Raw genomic sequence first — 12,337 nt, 5'->3', positions numbered from 1 at the left:
CTCATTTCTCATATTTAAAAATTAAAACCCCATGCTCCTTTACAAGACCCTGGGCGTGTTGGAACTGTAAGATGCGTTCCATGATTTTTCTGACCCTAGAGGAGTCTACTTTCCCTCTACCTTCTGCTCCAAGACTGAGGCTGGCTGGATAACTATCTCCTTCTCTTCCCTGGTCAGAGGACGCTTTCCCTAGGAAGGACCCTGCCTTGATCTCAGTGTCCCACTCCTCAACTGGCATTTGAAAATTTGTATCATTTATTCCCTAGAAATAAACCCTCAGAAACTACTCATGAAACCCACTTGTAGAAGTGTAGGTTCCTGAACTGACATGACCTGGGAGCCCACGCTGCCTCTCCACCTCCAAAGGGCAAGGAGCTCTTCCCTCTAAGCTGTTGGAAAATTGAATGTCAGAATGAATGAGGTCCTGTCCTCACTTCCCTATCATCTTATGGCTCCCCTGCCTCTCTTTTCTCTAGAGGCTGAAGTTTATGTGTGTAAAACTTCCATTTGATCAGCAGACATGCCTTTTTGTGGGCTCTTGGGTTAGTCTTTTTTTCACACTGATACAAAGAACTACTGGAGACTGGGCAATTTATAAAGAAAACAGCTTTAATTAATTTACAGCTCCACATGGCTGGTGAGGCCTGAGGAAACTTACAGTCATGGTGGAAGGTGAAGAGGAAGCAGGAACCTTCTTCACAAGGCAGCAGGAAAGGGAGAGAGAGTGAGGGGGGAACTTCCAAACACTTTTAAACCATCAGATCTCATGAGAACTACCTCATTATCACAAGAACAGCATGGGGGAAACCGCCCCCATGATCCAATCACCTCCCCCCAGGTCCCTCCCTTGACACATACAGATTATGATTTGAGGTGAGGTTTAAGTGGAGACACAGAGCCAAACCATATCAGCTTTCAAACCCCAATAACTAAAAATCGCCTTTCTTTGCCTCCGTAATAGGCCAGAACACAAGCTGAATTTGTGAGTCCAGGAACAGCTTCATGGGGGAATGTGTTCCACACTTGTCCCTGATGGAATATACTGCACTAGCCACAGGAAGGGCAAGGTGAAGTGGCAGAAAAATTCCAGGGACAGGAAAGAGCAGGTGCAATGGTGTGAGAGACACTCAAGGGGGGAAGAGGCAGGCTGGAGAGGTGAAATCAAGCTCAGGAGCAGAAGAGGAGAAATAAGGAATAATGTGTGATGACTCCCCCCCACCAAACCCAGGTTAGGTGCCTCTCTTACCTGCCCAGATGGCATCCCAAGTGCACCCCCTGCAGTAAAGTACTTATCAGACAGTAGCAAAAATAGCAGGCAAACACCACAATTCCATATATTCCCCCTTCACAGTGTAGACTCCTTGTGGGCTACCTTTTCCAGCTCCCTTTGCATCTGAGCAGGGCTATCTGGTTAGTTCTTGCTAATGAGATGTGACAGGACGTGAGGTGTTTCACTTCCAATCCAAGCCATTTCAGAAGTAGATGCACCTTCTCCCCACTATCTCCTCCCTTCCACCAGTTGGGGGCAGAGTACTTGCAGCCCTAGGACATTGGTGGGGACACAAGATGGAGAGAATCTGAGTCCTGGAATCACCATGTGGAGGAGAGCCACCTGCTGACCAAGGATGACTGAGATCATGAGAAATCTGGGCTATTTGTCTTGAGGACTTTTTCTTTCCTCTTCCAATTTTCTTTTGCGGTATTTGGCTCTGTATGACACCCATGCTGGGGACAGAACCTTGAAACGGTTGTTCCTAGGATGGTCTCTGCTGTCTTATGAATCACAAGACAGCCGGGGCAGGTTTGGCTGTGAACTGTTTGTGGCTTTGGTGTAGAAATGTAGTGTGTGGATGTGCATGTTTCTTTCTCTGTCTCTGTGTGTGTGTGTGTGTGTGTGTGTGTGTGTATACGCATGCATGCACATGTGTCTGTGTATGAGTGTGATGGCCCTGGCCGTATGTAAGATTTCTGCTTCCTGGGATTTGAGCCCGGCACTAGGCTGTTTGTGAGAGCGAAATGACTTTTTTGTTATGTTAAGCCATTAAAACTTGGAGGTTTGAGCTGGATGCAGTGGTGCGTGTTGGTAATCCTGACTAACTCAGGAGGCTGAGGTGGGGGGATTGTTTCAGACCAGGAGTTCAAGACCAGCCTATGCAACACAGCAAGACCCCCATCTCACACACACACAAAAAAAAATTGGAGGTTTAACTGTCACAGCAACAGCAACTATCATTACCCTAATACACAGGCTAGGTAACATTTACTTATTTAATTGTAGATAATGTTCTCTAGACAGTAAGAGACCCCTCTATATCATCACCGCCTAGTAAAAGCTGGATATTAAGTGAACATTTGTTGAATAAAAATAGTCCATTGGTTAGAAAAAGGGCTCAAATCCTAGTAAGCAGTAATCTTCTTACTTTGCCATATGCCATCACACACACAGTTACATGTGCAAGCACACACATGTGCATGCATACAAACACACACACCCTAAACTTCCACACCAAAGCCACAAACAGTTCAGGGCCAAGCCTGCCCCAGCGGTCTTGTGATTCATACGACAGCAGTGGCCATCCTAGGAACAACCGTTTCAAGGTTCTGTTCCCCAGCATGGGTGTCATACGGAGCCAAACACCGCAAAAGAAAATTGGAAGAGGAAAGAAAAAGTCCTCAAGAAAAATAGCCCAGATTTCTCATGATCTCACCCGTGAGTCAGATTTGCATTTGGGATAACAACTAACCGAGTAGACCAGAACAGTCTGTCTGCAAGATGCAGGCCTGCCAATTTCAACAGCACGGAGAAGGCACTCTTCTTAAACTGGCTTAAAAGGACAACTCTAGTACACTTGTTTATTTCTTTTTTCTTAAAAAATCCCAAGGTAAAAGAGGCTCCGGTTTAAAAATAGCTCTATAATTATCTTTTAAACACTGAATGCCAAGTACCTGTATCTTGCCATTTGGGGCAGGGGGGAAAAGTTCTACCAAACGGTCTTTGCTGTGTGACCCTTAGCCACCTCAGCTCTCTGGGTTGAGATTTGTTCATTTATAACATATGAGATTAGAATAGACAATCTCTAAAGTTGGGGGAAGAAATCATCATCAGTGGAAGGGAAACTGAATTTTTCATGCCTTGCAAGTCTTTTACTATTAATGGAACTTATTCCTAACAGAAACAGGATATTTTTTATGGGTGGCTTAATTTAGATCAATTTGTTCATCTGGGACAGAAAGTGGGGTCCAAGGCATTGTAGATGTGAATGGATCTTTAGCAGTGAGAGGCAGGAAAGGGATGACTGTTTTCATGTGAGAGGTGGTGCCGTGGTCTGAATGTCTGTGTCCCACCCTGCAACCCCAAATTCATATGTTGAAATCCTAACCTCCACAGTGATGGCATTAGAAGGAAGGGCCTTTTGGGAGGTGGTCAGGGCATGAAGGCAAAGCCCACATGATTACAATGAGTGCCCTTATAAAAGAGATCCCAGAGGCCAGGAGCAGTGGCTCATGCCTGTAATCCCAGCACTCTGGGAGGCCAAGGCAGGCAGAGCACCTGAGGTTAGGATTTCGAGACCAGCCTGGCCAACACGGTGAAACCCAATCTCTACTAAAAATACAAAAATTAGCTGGACATTGCGGTGCATGCCCGTAGTCCCAGCTACTCTGGAGGTTGAGGTGGGATCAGGCCACTGCACTCCAGCCTGGGCAGCAGAGCAAGACTCCATCTCAAACAAAAAGAAAGGGGATCCAAGAGAGCTGCCTTGTCCCTTGCCCCATGTGAGGATGCAGCTAGAAGGTGCCATCTACGCACCAGAGAGCAAACCCATCCCAGATACCAAATCTGCTGATGCCTTGATCTTGGACTTCCCGGCCTCTGGAGTTGCAAGAAATAAATTTTATTTTGTATTTTATTTATAAGCCACCAGGTTTATGGAATTTGTTATAGTGGCCCAAAAGGACTAAGATAGGCAACATGTGGATTATGGAGCTCCAGCTGTGTGTCAGGACATTTTCTTCTTTTACAGATAAAAGAGACTTTAGAAATTATTTATTTATTTGAGATGGAGTTTCACTCTTGTCGCCCAGGCTGGAGTGCAATGGCGGGATCTCAGCCCACTGCAACCTCTGCCTCCCAGGTTCAAGCGATTCTCCTGCCTCAGACTCCCAAGTAGCTGGGATTATAGCCATGCACCACCATGCCCGGCTAATTTTTGTATTTTTAGTAGAGACGGGGCTTCACCATGTTGGCCAGGCTGGTCACAAACTCCTAACCTCAGGTGATCCACCCACCTCAGACTCCTGAAGTGCTGGGATTATAGAAATGAGCCACCACGCCTGGCCGACTTTAGGAATTACTAACTGCAACTGCTTCCTTCTAAGGATGAGGAAACTAGGACCTTGAGAGGCCAGCTACCTCACCCAGGATGACATGTCTGGACTAGAGCTGAGAGTGTTGGTGTCTGGGCCACCCAGGAGTCTTTTCACTCTCCCATCATCTTCTCCCACCTGCACTTTGTACAATCACAACATTTACCTTTTTGCCCCTGAATATCTCTGATTTAAAAAAAAGAAAACAAAAACTGATGGAGGAACTAGTTATTTCTATCTATCTTTAGCCTTGGGGATTATTGCTGGATTTTAATTACTCAAGCTGTACCTAATCCTCAAACTCAAAGGGTAAGAAAGCTCTCTGAATATTCAAATAACAAAGTTAGGAGCAGGTGAAAGACGGAAAAGTGATCACATACTTTAGAGCGTGTAAGAGGAGAAGAGAGGATAAGTTCTCCTTAGTGTTCCAAGAGTGGCAGCTAATGGGTGCTATAAAAATAACCACTCACAGGTTATCTGAAAGTTGAGTCTCTACAGCTTGGGTTTCAGATTCTTGGCTCGGCTGTCCCCTTGGACTCCTTTCTCCCACCCGGTGATTGTCCTAAGCTGATTCCTCCCCGTTTTGATGCTTATCTGCTGTTTCAATCAGTCCTCTGCTTCCTACCAGGACAATGTGTTGGAGGCAAAAGTTAAAAGAAGGTAAATATTTGCTTATATATTCTTCCTATACCTTAAGCCAATTCCCCTGCAATATATGACATCTTTCCTTTTGAGCTTGTAAAAGAAAAACCAGATTGACCTCCTCAGCATGGGCCACACAACAGGCTGCTATTTTAGCAGCAGCCCAGAACCTCCAAAGCCAGGACCTGCATTTAATTAAAAGCCATACTAAGCAAATGGAAGAGCTAACCCTTTCTCATTTGTTTCTTTTCAAGCCTCTGCAAACTGGAGGTGGTGGATTATGAAGAAAACTGCACTTGGATACAAGAATTACTTCTTATAGACCGGGCACAGTGGTTCATGCCTGTTATCCCAGCACTTTGGGAGGTCAAGGTCGGAGGACTGTTTGAGGCCAGGAGTTCAAGACTAGGCTGGGCAATATAGCAAGACCCCATCCCTACAAAACAAAACAGAAAAATTCACTGGGCATAGTGACACATGCTTGTAGTCTAAGCTACTCAGGAGGCTGAGGTGGGAGGACTGCTTGAGCTAAAGAGTTTAAAGCTGTAGTGAACTATGATCATACCACTGCACTCCAGCCTGGGCAGCAGAGACTCTGATACGGTTTAGCTTTGTCCCCACCCAAATCTCATCTTGAATTGTAGTCCCCATAATCCCCATGTGTCATGGGAGGACTCGGTGGGAGGTAATTTAATCATGGTGGCAGTTACCCCCATGTTGCTGTTCTCGTGATAGTGAGTGAGTTCTCTCAAGATCTGACAGTTTTATAAGGGACTTTCCCCTCTTTGCTCAGCACTTCTTTCTCCTGCCACCTTGTGAAGAAGGACATGTTTGCTTCCCCTTCTGCCTTGATTGTAAGTTTCCTGAGGCCTTCCCAGCCATGTGGAACTGAGAGTCAATTAAACCTCTTTCCTTTATAAATTACCCAATCTCAGGTATTTCTTCATAGCAGTGTGAGAATGGGCTAATACAGATCCCATCTCTTAAAAAACTTTTTATAAAAAAATTTTAAAAAGAATTACTGGTTATAACAATAAAGTATCCATAGAAATGGAGGGGAAGAATAACATGCCAATAGATATGGGGACATATTTAAGGAGAACTTGGGTTCCAAATTTACTTAATCTATGAATCAAAGAACTGCTCCTTTCTATTATCCCTAAAGGTTTAATTGTGCCAATGAGGATATACAGATGATTGCAATCTATTGAATTGAAATGTGTCTCTAATGTCAAGTGGAAAGCAGTGGCTTACCAAAAACAGTGGACTGTGGGGACACCAGGTCTCCTTTAAAAGTCTGACTACCCAGCTGGGTCACCTTAGGAAAATTACTTGATCCTCTGAGCTTTTGGTTCTTCTCTATTCAATGGGGCTAATAATTTATTAAGGAGCTTAAACAAAATGATGTAGACAAAGTATATATGATGGGCTTATTAGCCGCTGAATTAAACCTCAAAGTTGGTATCAGCATTCGAAGTCACCCAGCTCAATCTGGTAACATCAGTCCTCCAACCTCTGCTTGAAGCCCACAGGAAAAGGACATTTACAACCTCCCAAGGCGCTCCATGCCACTTGGAGACAGGTACAACCGATGGAAAAATTTGCCCAGCATGGGGCTGTATATCTTTCCCTTAACTTCAATGCTTTGGCCCTTATTCTGGCTTCCAGACCAGAAATGAGAATAAGTCCTAGCAGTCCTGTACAAGAAAAGCCATGGAAATAGTTTATCCAATGGATAGTAGTTGCAAACTCCCCATGTACAAGTATATAGAGCCATAGAGAGGTGAGGGATGAGTCTGAGTGTCTTATTTCGGGGGCTAGTTGAGTGGGGGTGCCACTGACCAAGCGGGGGAACAAAGGAAGAGGTTTATATACGGAAAGTGGTGAGTTTGGCTTAGGACATGTTACTCTGGAGTAGCTGAGGGTCAACCAGATGGAGACGGCAGGTAGATACTGGATGTGTGAGTCAGTGCTCAGGAGAAGGGTTGGGTCTAAAGGTACAGATCTGGGAGTGATCAGTACATAGGTGGTGACTGAAGTCGAAGATGCGGCTCAAATTGCCAGAGGGTGAGATGAGAACCTTTGTTTAAGAGGCAAAGTATGAAACCAATCAAAAAAGTAGAGGGGGAATAAAGGTTGTTGCAAAAGTAAATTAAAAGGCTCCATGGAGAGGAACTCAGAGAGATTAAGACTAAGTATTATTTAAAGAGGTAGGAGAAAAGCAGTGTCTGAGAAGTGGTGTCAGAGAAGCCAGGAGAATAGGGTTTCATAGGAGAGCAGTGCCAACCAAAGTCAGTATGGAAAAGATTCACTGGGAGGCAGGGGAAGAGGACCACTGGTGAACATGGCAATGGCATTTCAAGGAAGAACTGGGAGCAAAATCAAACTGCACCATCCATTGTGGAATTAATGAGAGATTTAAGAAGTGAAAACAGGTTGGGCATGGTGGCTTATGCCTGTAATCCCAGCACTTTGGGAGGATGAGGCAGGCAGATCACAAGGTCAGGAGTTCAAGACCGGCCTGGCCAACGTGGTGAAACCCCGTCTCTGCTAAAGATACAAAAAATTAGCTGGGCATGGTGGTGCGTGCCTGCAATCCCAGCTATTTGGGAGGCTGGGGCAGGAGAATCACTTGAACCCAGGAGGCAGAAGTTGCAGCGAGCCAAGATTGCGCCATTGCACTCCAGCCTGGGGGACAGAATGAGACTCCGTCTCAAAAAAAAAAAAAAAAAAAAAGTGAAAACATCCCATATAGACCAAATTTTCAAATCATAGGGTTGTTAAGGATATAAAGACAAAGAGGTGTTAGTTAAAGAAGGGGGAAGTTTAAACATGGCAGAGAGGAAACAGACACAGAGAGGTTAACAGCAGAAAAAAAGTATACTGATCAAATACGATCATTACAGGAGAGAGAGGAGACCCGCTCCTGAGCTCCTGGGGAAATCTTTGATAAAAGGAGGGAAATTTTCTCAGAAGCAGGAAGGAAAGAGCGCAGGCTGGAGGTGGAAATAGATCCTTTGTAAGTGAGGGAACAGGATGAACGGAGTTTCCACTGATCATCCCTCTGTGAAGAAAATATGAAGATCCCTTGCTGAGAGGGAGGGAAAAGACAGGGAGGTCGAAGTTTGAAGGGCGAGGAGAAGAGTTAGGATAGACCCTGGGGTGACTGGGGGCCTGAAGACTGTCCTTCCACCTGTCTGCCAGCCTGTGGATCTGATGAGCTTAGAGACCATTATTCTGCAATTGCACCAATCCAAATAGCTGGGTGATTATTTTTTCTTTCATAGAAATGCTTAGCCGCTACGACATACAACAGAAAATGCAGGTGACTGAACTTACTTTGTGTAGAGATTTTGTTGGGTGGGGGCAACTAAAGGAAAAAAGATAGGACGGTTAGAGTATTGGCAAAGAAGTAGATAAAGCCATGGTTCCTAGGGGTATGGGCTGGAAAGGGTAGGACTCCGAAGGCAGCCATTATCTTTCCCATACATCTCTTGTACTAACACCTCCTTTGCGGGTGCTGCCGAGAGCAGCACACAACAGTCAAGATGTGCGGGACTAGCGCCGAGGTCAACACTCTGCCCCTGGCCCCTTAAATCTGGGATTTGCTCTTATCTCAGAGTCACATCCCAGTGCTGATGCACATGGATCACACGGTCTCATGACCTGCCTCCATGTTTTACTCAAAGGCTGCTGTTAAAACAGGCTCTTGATCATCCCATAATAAACGCAGTTGGTTTTTTCAGATTCAAGTGCAGGACCTTCACTTGAGCCCCTTGGCTGACTTTTCCAAGACTTGGCCTATCCTGTAAGCCTATTTAGATTCTGATTCTGGTGTGAAATGAGGTCACTGTGTTTCCCAGATCTGGGTCATAAGCAAATGGGATAAACATGTCATCCACCTCTGTATTCAAATCGTTGATAAAAATGTTGAACAGGGGTAGGATAAAGCCAACGGTAGAGCTGTGCAGGGCTCTCTCTGGAACTTTCTCTTTGGATGAACACTAGTCCACACCCACTGTCCAGGCATTCAAGGGTCAGCGGCAAATCACCACACGCTGCTACTGTCCAGTCCACATAGCACCATCTTGCCCTCAAAGACATTGGACAGGACCATCCAAACGTCTTGCTGAAAAAGCCAGATAGGCTATGTCAACAGCTTTCCCACGATATACAGGTCTAGTAACCTTATCCCCTTTGGATAAAAACACAATGTGCTTTTCTTTGCTGTTTCTTATACATCTACGACCAGATGGAGATCGGTTTATGACATTTTCCAGCTTTATGACATTTCCTGTCTCAGTATGACATCACTCCCTCCGCCCCGCAGCTGAGGGCTTCAAAGGGCCACAAAGGTGTTAAGAACTTCATTTCTAAACCCTCCTCCTCCTCCAGTATATCAGCTGACCTGATCTCCCAGGCTGTTGAGGTGACGAATGTTAACTTGATAATGAGACTACAATAGTGGCCGGGCGCGGTGGCTCAAGCCTGTAATCCCAGCACTTTGGGAGGCCGAGACGGGTGGATCACAAGGTCAGAAGATCGAGACCATCCTGGCTAACACGGTGAAACCCCGTCTCTACTAAAAAATACAAAAAACTAGCCGGGCGAGGTCGCGGGTGCCTGTAGTCCCAGCTACTCTGGAGGCTGAGGCAGGAGAATGGTGTAAACCCGGAAGGCGGAGCTTGCAGTGAGCTGAGATCCGGCCACTGCACTCCAGCCTGGGCGACAGAGGAGACTCTGTCTCAAAAAAAAAAAAAAAAAAGTCACTACTTCTTATGGAGAGAGAAGGGCCCTATAAAGCAGCCCCTTTGCCCTGCCTTAGAGCTTCCTCTTAGAGCCCCTCAAAGGCAGGTAAAATTTTATTAGTTTGAATCTGATTTAGAAAATAAAGGCAAACGAGATTGTATCCCAGCTTTCTCGAATATATCATTTTCAAACATGGTACTGAAACCTTGGGATTTTAAATCTTAAAAGCTAAGTATTCAGTTGCTTTAAAAAATCATAAAATGAGAATGCTACACATCAGCAATAAAACAGAGTGAACAATGCCAAGGTGTTTACGCTGAGTGACATCCCTTCCCCTCGGCAGTGGTGCTTAGACGCTGCCAATACATTAAACAAGAGTAGTTGAATCAATCCATCAACATCCCTTTACTGACTGCTGCTGGGGACACAGAGAGGTGAAAGAGATGGCTGAGTACCCTTGGAGAGGTTACAACTGAGTCCAGGAGGGAAGGGAAAAAAGAAGACACCTCCCACAAAAGGTTCACCAACAAAGCAACATGTGCCTGGTAAAAATGCCAGGTGTTCCAGGGGAGGCTGCCAGCCAGGGAAGGAGGGGAAGGCTTTTCAAAGGGAATGACTTTCCCTGGGCATTCAGAGATGGACAGAATTTAAACAGTGGGCAGGTGGGCAGGTGAACATTCTGGGTGGGAATACATGTGCATAGCCCATTTAAGCAAATGAAGTTTATAATTAGCCAGATTCAAACCCCCTCTCTCTCTTCAAACAAAGACAAAAGTCAGATGCTCAACTGGGAAATTAACAAAGAACACACTTGACGCTGCAGCACGGGGTCTGTGCCTCCCCATCGAAGTTCAGCCTAGGTCATAAATGGAAGAATGTCCACTACATCTACTCTAATGAGATGATCCAATTTAACCCTAACATGCTATCACACACAACACAAACTTCCTTTCTACCATCCACTGCAATTTAAGTTCTGAGACTAATGGATTTCGTAAGAATGCAACAACATATGCCACAGAGGCAAAGTCCTTAAAAGGAGAAAAACAACAGAGTTCAGATCTGGAAAGCAGTGGTTTGCAACGCTGGCTTCACTTTAGAATTACCTGGGGAGCCTTCAAAAAATACCAGTGCTTGGGCTATACCTCATACCAATTAAATCACCCTCCCTGGGGCATCAGTATTTAAATTAAAAATACCAATGATTCTGATTCATTTTCTCAACAAGTATTTTCTGAGTGCCAGGTATAAGCCAAGTATTGTTCTACGTGTTGATGATACATCAATGAACCAAATAGATACCACCTTCTAGAAAAAAAAAATCCCTCATAGGTTTTACATGGTAATAGGGAGAAGCAGGCAGAAAAGCAAATTAGGTCAGTAAAATATAGGATACACTGAAAAAAAAACTAGGCTGGGCACGGTGGCTCACGCCTGTAATCCCAGCACTTTGGGAGGCCAGGAGGGCAGATCACGAGGTCAGGAGTTCGAGACCAGCCTGACCAACATGGTGAAACCCCATCTCTGCTAAAAATACAGAAAATCAGCTGAGCATGGTGGTGTGCACCTGTAATCTCAGCTACTCAGGAGGCCGAGGCAAGAGAATCACTTGAACGCAGGAGGCAGGGGTTGCAGTGAGCTGAGATGGCGCCCTGCACTCCAGCCTGGGTGACAGAGTGAGACTCCGTCTCAGAAAACAAACAAACAAACAAACAAAACAAAACAAAAAAACTGATAATGTGCAATGGAGAAAATAAAGCTGAAAAGAGGGGTATGAAGCCACGGGCTAGTGTAGGGTAGCACGGAAGACTTCGCTGATGGTGACATTTGAATCGGACCTGAAGGAAGTGAGGGAAAGTCTGCTATATGAAGGAAGAGCATTCCAGGCAGAGGGAATAGCAGGTGCAATGGCCCTGGGGCAGATGCAAGAGATGAAATCAGAATGGGAAGGGCAAGGGGAGGGGAGAAACCACCAAGGGGCTGATGGGCTATGTAATGAGTTTTGCTTTTCCTCTGAGTGAGATGGGAAGCTCCTGGGAAGGCCTGGGCAGAGAACTGACAGGAAATGATTTCCATGTTACTAGAATCTTTCTGCCTGCTCTGTTGAGAATAGACTATGAGGAGGAAAGGGAACAATAGCAACTGGGAGATTCCTAAAATAGCCCAATTGAGAGAGATGAGTGTAGCTTCCATGAGGGGAAAAGTGATGAGCAATGCTTGTACTCTACAGAATGATTTTTAAAGAACGAACAAGAGATGAAGCATCTGGAAGGGGCAGGGTGGGAATGAGAATTTGGTTTCAGATGTCAAAGTTTGAGATGACCACTAGACCTTCAGCAGGAAGGTCAAGTAGATAATTATATATGCAAGGAGTACAGGATGGAGATAGATTGGTGGGAGTTCTCGGCTTACAGATAACATTTAAAGCCATCAGGATGACCAACATCGCAGATAGGAATCACAGAGAGAAAAGACAGGAAGTGCAACCACTGAGTCCAAGGCCCTCCAGCATTATTAAGAGGTCAGGAGGAAGAGGAGGCAGCCTAGAAACCTAGAAAGGAATGCTCCTGTGGCACCAGGA

This window comes from Colobus angolensis, unplaced genomic scaffold, assembly GCF_000951035.1.
Source record: "Colobus angolensis palliatus isolate OR3802 unplaced genomic scaffold, Cang.pa_1.0 Scaffold341, whole genome shotgun sequence".
Lineage (NCBI taxonomy): Eukaryota > Metazoa > Chordata > Mammalia > Primates > Cercopithecidae > Colobus > Colobus angolensis.
The sequence above is the reverse complement of the archived record's forward strand: the minus strand, read 5'-3'. Positions refer to the sequence as shown.